This window comes from Eretmochelys imbricata, chromosome 14 (genome assembly GCF_965152235.1).
Source record: "Eretmochelys imbricata isolate rEreImb1 chromosome 14, rEreImb1.hap1, whole genome shotgun sequence".
Taxonomy (NCBI): Eukaryota; Metazoa; Chordata; order Testudines; family Cheloniidae; genus Eretmochelys; species Eretmochelys imbricata.
In genome coordinates this window covers 49164206-49173370 of record NC_135585.1, presented here as the reverse complement: position 1 = coordinate 49173370, position 9165 = coordinate 49164206, and positions in this window count along the sequence as shown.

Genomic DNA, 9165 nt, shown 5'->3' with positions numbered 1-9165 from the left:
GCTGGGCTGGGGACAGGTGGGGGGGGGGCAGGGACCCAGCATGAATCAATCAGGGTTTGGGGGGTTGGGAGAAGCTGGAAGCTCTGCAGCAGCTGGGCGCATTTTGTGCAGATCTGTGGGATTAGATCTCGCTGGGGCAGCAAGAGGGGAAGGCAGAAAATCAGGGGAAAGAAGGGAGCAGCCAAGGGGGATGATCTGTGGGAGAGAGGGGAGGAGAGTGGGAAAGACACAGGAAAATAAACAGGGATCACAAGTGGGGGCTAGAAAAATGCTGAGTAGAGAAGGAGAGTATGAAAGAAAAGGGAGAAGGAAAGGGAACATGAGAGGGACAGAGGGATTTATGACGTGTTACTGAAAGTGAGACTGTAACTCATTAATTTCCTATATTAATTCCTGGGCATTGGTGCTATTTTAGTGCCATTAAACAAACTGCTCTGAGTAGCTGTGGATCTTCTTACAATATGCTGTGGTCGTTAAACTCTGTCTTAGCTCCTTTTACTTTCCTGCTTTCCACCTACTTATTGTAAAATAAAAACACTACAAACAATTCTTGTTTCCTTCACCTTAATGTCCCAGCCGTAATTGTTGTGGGCAGCTCAAGAACGTGAGGTCCAACCTCAGGGCAGTTACAAAGCAGGGCACAAACCCCCCACTGGTTGTCTGTTCTGTATTTAGATTTCACTCACCAGGTATCAACTGTGAACCCCTCAAGCACTAAAACAGCCTTAACATGGGTGGCGGGTGAAGCTTCCCCTGGGGGAGGCTAGTTCCCTGTCCCACCTCTTGCACCCCTATTCCACCCCCATACCCTCCCCAGGCCCTGTCCCCACTTCACTGCAGGCCCTGCCCAGCCACCACCATTCACTGCATCACTCTCCTGCCCATGTGAGGGCAGCGTTGATAAGGGATGCGGCAAGGGGGGAGGGCTCTTGACGGGGAGGAGGGGTGAGGAAGGATGCGGAGCAGGTTGGGGGTCTTGCAGGCAGGGGATGGGTGAGAGGAGGGACACGGCAACGTGGGGATCTCACAGGGCGATGGAGTAGAGGAGGGACATGAGTGAGGTATGGGGAGTCTCACGCGCAAGGAGATGGAGGAGAGGAGGGACACAGTGAGTGATGGGTAGAGGCATCTTGTGGGCAGGGGGGTGGATGAGAGGAGGGACAGGGTGCGCTGGGCAGTCTTGCGGGGAGGGTGGAGGAGAGGAGGGACACAGTGACCCGCGGGCTGGGAGATCTTGCAGGGGCTGGGGGATGAGGAGGGATGAGGCAAATGGCAGTGGGGGGTGGGATTTTGTTGGGGGGTGGAGGAAAGGAGGGACATGGAGAGCGGTGGGGGAAGGATCTCACAGGGGATGGGGTGGAGGTGAGGAGGCACATGGCGAGCAGCGGGCGGGCGTTTCACAGGGGCGGGGGTGAGGAAGGATGTGGCGAGTGGCAGGCGGGGGGGGTGTCTCTCGGGGGTGCGGAGGGATGTGGCAGGCAGGTCCCTCTGAATGAGACACCCATGTGGAAAGTTGGGGGTAGTTAATTCAGATAGGAAAGCAAGACATGATATGGATAGTATCAGAAACCACCACTGGTAGCTAAACCTGATGGCTAAGTCTGACAGGGGGCTGTTTTTCACACAACCCCTGGCGAAGAGCTATGAAAATTTTGGGGGTTGGGGAACCAAGGTTGGAGGGGCACCTGCCCACAGCAAACGATGCCCCTGTTTGGAAGGGAAAAAAAGTAAACTTGTGAGAATGAATGACAGCGAAATAGGGTTGCCACCACTGAGGTACAAAAAATCAGGATGTCCTCAGGCCATAAGCCTGGCACATGTCCCAGGGCAGCTATCTCCAAAAATCATATGCTTCAGTGTTCACAGAATGTGAGGATTAGTTACAGATGTTAGGTTTATTATTTTTAATTAAAAGGTATAAAAAGTTCATAATATTGGAAGTCCAAAATGGTATTAATTGTCACAGGAACATAAAGCCATTTCAGATATATGGAACCTTTCGGAGCAGTAACAGGCAATCAACGGTTGCAATTTCAGCTTGCAAGCTACAGCCTGTTTCCAAAAACATAATGTAACCATGTCCTTAGCTGTATTCAGTACAATTGTCATTGATAACAGTGTCATGTGTGTCTAGATAGCCAAATACATATCACCAATGTTACCGACTCTTGCCATTTTACCATGAGGGTGGCAGTATTTGGTGTTTTTATTCTGAAAGCACAAGCTTCTGGAATCAAATGATTGCTTGAGAATCACAGTTTTCACTAAGTATACCAATAAAAAAAATTTTAACTTGTGGTTTTGGAAAAAATGTGAAAATATGAATCTAATGCACCCCTAAAGGCTCAGAAACAAAAAACGAAAAGAACCCCAAACATACTTGGTTTTAAATCATAATTCTTTGAGGCATGATGTACCATATGATTTCTTGGGCTTATCACTACTGTATATCTATGTTTAGTTAAAATTACAGTAGAAATTTGCCTGTGAGAGAGATGTCATACAAGAGTGTGTTATTAGGTTGACCCGAGTGGATGGCTGATGTTGAAGGCCCTGCGCACTGTTCTAGTTGAGAGCAGAATTTGATGATGAGTCTGGTATCTTTCATACTATCTAGTGTATTTACAAAGTATGCAGGAAGTTCTGTTTCCATTATCTAAGGAGGCACCAAACCATCCCACCCATCCAAAAAAACCTCAGAAATCTTCCTTTGCGCACTGCTCCAAACTCTCTCAGTCAACTTGTGACTGGGTGCGCGTCTGGATGCACACACACACACACACACAACACAAAAATTCCAGAGTGGCCTCGGGTCTTCTCTTTGCTATTGTGTCTTGCTCTCATGTGTAACCGTTAACCTGGACAAAGGGAAGCTGCTACATTCATCCATTTAAGGGGCTTTAAACCAACAATAGGCCAGTGCCCTTAGTGAACACGGGCGAAGTAAGTCAATCGTGAACCAGGTAGCACAAGCACATACCTCTACACAGTCTTACCCAAAGTGATGGTGAACTAAGAACAATGAGAGTAATAAAATAAATAATTAAAAGGGGTGAAACTGCATTTACCGGGGCTTAGATAAAAGGGAGAGCAACACAAGCCATCAAACACTGCTCAGGGGATTCTGTGCCCCTGCGTAGGCACAGAATTCATGTGCCATCCAGAATTTTCTTTTTCTCTGCAGAAAATACATTGTCAGAGACGTGCTGCAGTTACACCTTTCACCCACCAGGGGCCACTGGGGGGGGCAAGGGGGCAATTGCCTAGGGGCCCAGGAGATTTCAAAGGGCCTGGGGACCCTGGCTGCCACCACTGCGGTGGTCCTGGTAGCGGTGGCTGGGAGCTCCAGGCCGTTTGAAATCACCCAGGCGTGCTGCAGGGCTCCTATGCGCACAGGCTGGATGGGTGCAGTGGCAGATTAGGGGGAGGAGAAGCTCCAGACCCCAGCAGGAGATGCGCTGGGCAGGGTGGGGATAAAGGAGAAGCCCCGGACCTAAATTCCCTCTCAGCTACGCCCCTTCCCTGACCCCCACCAAGCCTAGCCCGGACCTGCTCTGGCTGGGGGACAGATGCCCCCAGCCGAGCCACTGGAGATGCTGCGACCGTGGAGAGGCACCTCTCAAGTGGCCCCGAGCTGGAGCCGGTGAGAGAGGGCTGAGGGTAGTACCCGGGGCAGCCAGCACCCCAAACCCTTCATCACCAGCCTGACCCCTAACCCCACATGCACAGCCAGAGCCCTCACCTGCCCCGCACTCGAACCCTATGCCCCAGCCCTGACCCCCCCCGAGACCGCTTGGCCCCAGCCCCACCACACACCTCCATATTGGTGCACATAACAAAAGTCATTCTGCACATGGACATAAAAAATTACAGGGAACACTGCCACGGACCCCGGCAGAAGCCGCGCAGGGTGGGTGGGAGAAGCCCTGGACCCTGGGAGAAGACGTGGGGCTGAAGCCCCCAGTTCAGGACCCCAAGATGCCCTAGCAACAGAAGCTGCAGGGCTAAAGCCCTGACCCCCCTCTATGTGGAGCTGGCCTGAGTCCCTCTCTCTCCCGTGCCCCCTGCATGGAGCTGGCTCTCACTCTCAGACTGTGGAGTAATTCAGCCCAAATCTACTCACCTTGGTATCGCCATTTCCCCCATCATCACACAGCCATGAATGGATTCAGCCTAGGAGGCAGGGTCAGCATTAGCCCCATGTGGCAGGTGGGATCGAGGACACCCAGAGGTGAAGTGAATTGCAGCCTTGGGAAACAACGGAGAGGGGCTGCTGCCGAATTGCCGCCCCTTCAGCAGGGCCACCCCAGCCACCAGCTTGCTTTGCTGCGCCTGGTTCACGGCAGGGAGGTTTTTGGTTGGGGGGGCGTGGCGTTGTGGTTTGAGGGGGGGATAGCAGTACCTGCAGCAGGGCAGCATCGATTTAACCTGCCCTTGCCCTGCTGGCCTGGCAGTTGCAGTGCACCGGGGCGGGGAGGCTGTTGTGGGGCAGCTGGGGTCGGGGGGACACACAGGCTGTGTGGGGGAGGGGCAGGCGGAGGCTGCAGCAGGGTTTGCGCGAGTTGGGGGGGTTGGCACAGCTGGGCTGGGGGTGGCTCGACTGGGCTGGTGGGGGGAGGGGAGTGGCACCCACTGCCCTGTGCTAATTATTGGTCAGTCTTTGGTTATCTGGGGTGCACCAGCCTGGGAGGGGTTGTCTGTTGGGGATCTGCTCTGGGTGTGTACTGGCTGCACCTCGGGTCGGCTCCCCTGCTTTTTTTTCTTTTTCTTTTTTTAAAAAAATATTAAAAGTTCTGCTCGGTGTGTTGGCCTGTCTTTCTCTTAGTGTTGGTTGGTGGGTCCTGGTGGGCACACTGGACTGGTGGTATCGTGTGGGGGGGAGGGGGTAAGAGGGGCAAAGGGGACACTGGCTGTGTGGGTTTCTGGCGGGGCACAGAGACGTGTTGCTTCAGGGGGTCCCCAGAGTGTATGGGGGGAGGGATTTGAATGCAGAATGAGTAGGGGTGCTGGTATGTACAGCGTGTGGGGGTGTATGGTGGAGGCCTTAGCATGGACAGTGTGTGTGTGTGTGGGGGGGTGTTGCATGGGGCCCAGAGTGGGGTGGAGGCGTGGGGGTCTGGCTCTGGCATTGTGGGGGCCCTGGCTGGGGCAGTTGGGGGGCAAGGCTTTTGTTTTTTGTTTTTATTTGGATTTTTTTCACCATCAGTGCTGGTACAGCACCCCCACCACCAGCCTGCCCCTACCTTCCTGACCTCAGGAAAGTGAAAGTAACCTTGTCCCACTGCCCAGAGAGAGCCATGGCTGCAGAGAGCCCCGTGGAAAGTCTCCAGGAGGAAGAGACATGGCCCGTCTGTCTGGAGTATTTCACACACCCTGTCACTCTGGAGTGTGGGCACAATCTCTGCCGAGCCTGCATCGCCCAGTGCTGGGAGGGACCTGACACAGCCGCCTCCTGCCCTCCGTGCAGAGAAACTGTGCAACAGAGAAACCTCAGGCCCAACAGGCAGCTGGCAAATGTAGAAATAGCCAAAGGGGCTGACTTTTCAGGCAGCGAAAGGAGCAGGAGGGGGCAGGGTGTGTGGGGAACACCAGGAGGCTCTGAAACTGTTCTGTGAAGAGGATCAAACCCCCATCTGTGTGGTGTGCGACAGATCCCAAGTGCACAGAGCTCACACGGTGGTTCCTATAGAGGAAGCTGCCCAGGAGTACAAGGTAGGGAGTTGCTGTCAAATTTAATGGTAATAACTTTGGTTACAAGGTTCATTTCACCGGAAGTTGCCTGTTGCAAGTGTACATCATTCAGCTCTCCAAAGCCTTCATTGAATGGGAGATACTACTGAAAAATAGATGATCTGGGAGAGTGGCAAGAAGGGCAAAAAATAGTCTTTAAAGATACCTGACATGGGAGACTTTTATCTAAGAAGTGGAATCCTTATTAAAACCAGCTTCCCCTGGTGAAATAAGGGAACTTTTTTATCATAGGTGCCGACCGCATGGGTCCTGCTGTCAGGTCCTGCTGATCAGTGCCTCTCCGTGCCTCCCGCCTGTCAAGCTCAGCTGTGGGGGCTATTGAGGGGAGAGGAGGAGGAGTAAGCATTGTTACCCTCCGGGGATGGGGTAGAATGGGGTGAGTAGAATTGGGGTGGGGCCTTGGGGAAAGGGGTGGAGTCGGGGTGGGGCCTGGGCAGAGCCAGGTGTCAAGTCCCCTCCCCCCAGCACATTGGAAAATTGCTTTTTATAGAACAGAAGCGGTTAAATGATCAGTGAGGCTTGAATCACAAGAGCTGCAGGCCGGTCTATGTGAGAATGCTGCCTTCAGGCTGGAGATGGGGAAGTTACAAGCTGTTGATCTTGTTACTGATTTGTATCATAGAACTTATTATTAGTTTTATTTGGATCACAGCAGTCCCCACAGCCCCCAAATGAGATCTGGGCCCTGCATAAAACACAATGAGGGACAATGCCCACCTTGAACAGGTTGCAGACGAAGTAGACAAGAAGTGGGGAAGGGAAACTGAGGCACAGAGAGGGCAGTGACTTGTCCAAGGTCATGCAGTAGGTCAGTGGCAGAATTGGGAATACAACCAAGATATCCGAAGGTCCAGTCCAGTGCCCAAACTGCTAGACCAGCCTGCCACCCCACAACAGCACTGAGCAGTGATGAAGTGCAGCCATTAGGAAGGAAAGACTCTTTGACAAACATCCCAGGCCCAGCAGGGAGATGAGGTTTCTCATTGGGAGATACTACTGAAGGTTAAACTCAGATGCCGGCACAGGAGGTGACTGTGCTAAATAATGCACGGACCTCCCCCCTTCCCCCCACCCCCCCAGCACCTTGAATCCACACACAAAAGGGCTCCAGACAGCTCAGGGGTCCATGTCATTTACCACTGGGATTACACTGGATTGCAACAAAACTAACCCCTGGGCTGTGCTGACCTGGGTCAGTCTGACCTGTTCTGTGGTGTACATGGGCAAGGACCAACCACAGCGGTTCCATGAGTCCCACAGTGCAGCATCTTCAAATCTCTCAGGATCCACTGCTTTGGTGATCTTTCCCTTTCTAGGGACTGGGACTGTAGATACCTACCCGGAAGGCATTGCTGCTGAGAGTGTTCAGGACAGCACTAGGGCAAAGCCCAACCATTCTTACATCAAATCAGCCTGTCTAATGGGGCTTGGCCCTAATGCTTCTTAGACCATGTCTGTCCAACCAGTGCAATCCCCAGGGCTTCAGGGCAGGAATTCAATGGGGACTTGGCTCCTGAGAAAATCCCAGCCCATATTTTGAGACTGATGTTTTCAATCTGGAATACCAGGATTTCAGGGCACATTGCCCCTCAATCAATTGCTTATAACATTTTCAACGAGCGGGTGAATTAAATTATATATTTTAGTTTTCTTTTTTTAATACCCCTTAGTCCCCACTCCCACAGCAGCAGGATTTGTAACATGGCCTCCCCGGTCCCCCACCATTATTTCTGAGGCCAATCACTGTTGGGGGACTTGACACACTGTTCCATCAGGTACACAAATGCTTACGAGCCAGATTAGAGGTCAGAGCTCCAAGGTTCTGTGCCTGGCTCTGTTGTGCAGTGGTGCTAACCAGATCATATCTATTTTATGCATTCAACCCAAAGGCAGTAGGAATGAGTGGCTAGCACCTGGGTTTTCCATATTGGAGAGCTGGGTTCTTTTCCCAGTTCCACCTGAAGTGACCTTGTGCAGCCTCTCAAATACTTTGTAATTGGGGGGAGAAAGTGTCTGACTGATGACTGCAATTCTCAGGCAATACGTTCACCAGCAACAAAAACCCAGCAGCAGTGAGATTCTCACCCTGAGCCCATGCACCAGAGCTGACAGCATCTGGATGCCATGAAGCAGCAAGGCTGGTTAGAAGCAAGTTTACAACCATGTAGCCAGTTTGCCTTACACAAGGGTAGCAATGTATCTCATCACAATGTGAGTCAGGATCTGTAATAATATTGTATCTGGTTGCTCAGGAAGTAACCAGCTGCTTCCCCAGGATGCCTCTGCCCAGCACACCTTTCCCATCGCAGCTGCAGCTCCTGTTCTGGCTCCAGAAGGCCACTCCCCAGATTCCCTCTTGATCCTGATCTCAGATCCACTCTGCCACAGAAGAGTTCTGGCTGCAGGGCCCAGCCACATGAAACAGCAGCAGTATGAAGGCGAGTGACTGATGGCTACAGATCTCCAGCCATGCATTCCCCAGCAAAACAAGGAGCAATGACAGCCTTCCCCTAAAGGAAAATAATTTCAGCTCACACCATCCAGCTGCAAGAACATACAAATTCCACAGTGTAGTGCATTAAATAGTGCAACATTGTATCCAAGTTTACAGCAGCCCTGGTAACAAGCCACATCTCTGGCAAGCTTTCCTTTCTCACCTCAGCTGGATTTCCATTTCTGGCTGGTGCATGTCCTCTCCACACTGGGCAATAAACTTACACTGGGGTGCAAGGCTGGGGAGCTGGGGGATATTGGCTGGTGCCTTTCTCTGTGTGATTTGTGAGTGGCTCTGGGAGCATTCAGGCAATCCAGCTGGGTGTGGGGTTCCACCTATTTTTGTGCTGAGTGATGACAGCTCCCAATGGGGTTTACTGCTTCAAAGCATTGTGAGAGACAGCCCAGGCTGGAGACGTAAGGGGCCACAGTGGTACCCCAGATCCAGTTTGCACGTGGGGGATCCTGTCACAAGGGGAGCACTATGTCTGCTGACCAGTGAGGACTTAGAACTAACAACTTACGCAGTTTGGTCCCTGTTTGATTTGTAGCTGAGAACAGAGAGAGGTTTGGCTTTAACCTTCGACCTTACAGCAATAAAGACACTCCCTTCACCATAAACTCCAGTGTAGCGTACAAGGGCTGTTTATTACTGAAGTAATTAAAAGGGGAGTTTTCATTTGGCGCAGCAGATGAAAAATATAATGGTTATTATGATTGTATTAAACAGGGCCGGATTAGCTTTTTGTGAGCCTGGCGCCAAACATATTTGTGGGGCCCCCTGGGGAATGAAGGGGCCAGGGGCAAGAGCACAGCAGGCAGGGTGCATTTGATTTAAATCATGATTTAAATCACTAGTCAGGAAGTCTCGATTTAATCAGGGTTTTCTATATACATGTGCATTCTTGATTGTTGTTACAA